Raw genomic sequence first — 1,383 nt, 5'->3', positions numbered from 1 at the left:
GTGTCCCAGCATGCAACACTGCGTGACGTAGCTTCACATTCTCTATAGAAGAGCTCTTTTCATTCGTTTCCTCCTGAGCATTTTCATTTTCATTTGCATTTTGCTCTTTTGTATTTTTCATCTCATGAATAATTCACTGAATGCTCTAAGAATCTCTGGTGTTTCTCCTCAAATCTTCACGTCTCTTTCCAGGTTTGTTTTCATCAGATGCTTTAAAATGTATTTGTCTCTTATTCATTTCTGATCTCTGTTATCAGTGTTTACTCATGAACATTTCTGATTCAGATGTGTTTTTGATAGTACAGACAAATATTACTGTGTTGATTTCGTGGTCTGGTTTGAGACTCAAACACGCGTCTCACCGCTGTGTTTCTTCAAGCTCTTGTAAAGTTCAGGAAGAGATTTTATTGCTGCAGGATCTCTGTGCTTTAAACCAGTTCAGTCTCTGAGAAACACCTGAAAATAAAGAAAAAATTATAGAAAAATATTAAAAGCCATAAAAATCCCACAGACTTACATCAAAGGAATGTTCAGATGAGCCGAGACTATTCAAACTCTGACAAAATTCTAATCTAAACTCCCAGAATCCCTTGAGACTCAATCAAGCCTAGAACATGCTAAATCATTCCAATACATGCTAGCAATGTGATAATAATACTAGGAACTGCATAGCGAGACCCTAGCAACCATCCCGTGTTCCCTAGCAACAGTCTAGCAGCAGTCTAGCAACCACCCTGTGTGCCCTAGCAACTGCCTAGCAACAGTCTAGCAACCACCCCGTGTGCCCTAGCAACAGCCTAGCAACAGTCTAGCAATCACCCCGTGTGCCCTAGCAACTGCCTAGCAACCACCCCAAGTACTTTAGCAACTGCAAAGCATTTTTTAGGCCAGTATTTTTAAAATTTGTCTGTCAAAAATTATTTTAAAATTACTAAACTAAAACTTGTGTTCACTGACTGAATGTGACTCTGTGTGTGTTTTCTAGTGTGGATCATGGAGGAGAATCCAGGATTACAGCAGGACTAAAGAAATGTATGTCTACACACACACACACACACGCACACACACACGCGCACACTCTTTCTCTCACACACACACGCACACACTCTCTCGCTCACACACACACGCACACACTCGCTCTCTCACTCACACACGCACACACTCTCTCTCTCACTCACACACACACAGACACACACTTGTTTTTATGCATCATGGGGGTCACCTGTCAGAATTGCTACATAGTGGGGACCACCCTTTCCTATGATCCTACAGACCTAAAAATATAATTTGACAAAAACTAAAAAGCCTGTTTGCCTCACTTCAGATTACAAATATTTCACTACAAAAGTTATAAACCTGACGCAGTGGTTACTTGTGGGGTCA

General features: G+C 40.9%; 1 long non-coding RNA gene across 1 annotated transcript in view; it reads left to right on the top strand.

Moving 5' to 3' along the window:
- Positions 1-1,059, top strand: part of LOC107576204 (uncharacterized) — an 11,468-nt gene extending 10,409 nt beyond the window's left edge. Inside the window, exon 3 of the long non-coding RNA XR_001608016.1 lies at positions 986-1,059. This is a non-coding gene — a long non-coding RNA (uncharacterized lncRNA). The remainder of the gene's footprint in view (positions 1-985) is intronic.
- The last annotated feature ends 324 nt before the right edge of the window (positions 1,060-1,383 follow it).

Source organism: Sinocyclocheilus grahami, unplaced genomic scaffold (genome assembly GCF_001515645.1).
Source record: "Sinocyclocheilus grahami isolate Dianchi unplaced genomic scaffold, SAMN03320097.WGS_v1.1 scaffold3335.1, whole genome shotgun sequence".
NCBI classification, from domain to species: Eukaryota; Metazoa; Chordata; class Actinopteri; order Cypriniformes; family Cyprinidae; genus Sinocyclocheilus; species Sinocyclocheilus grahami.
This window is presented reverse-complemented; position numbering and strand designations above follow the sequence as displayed.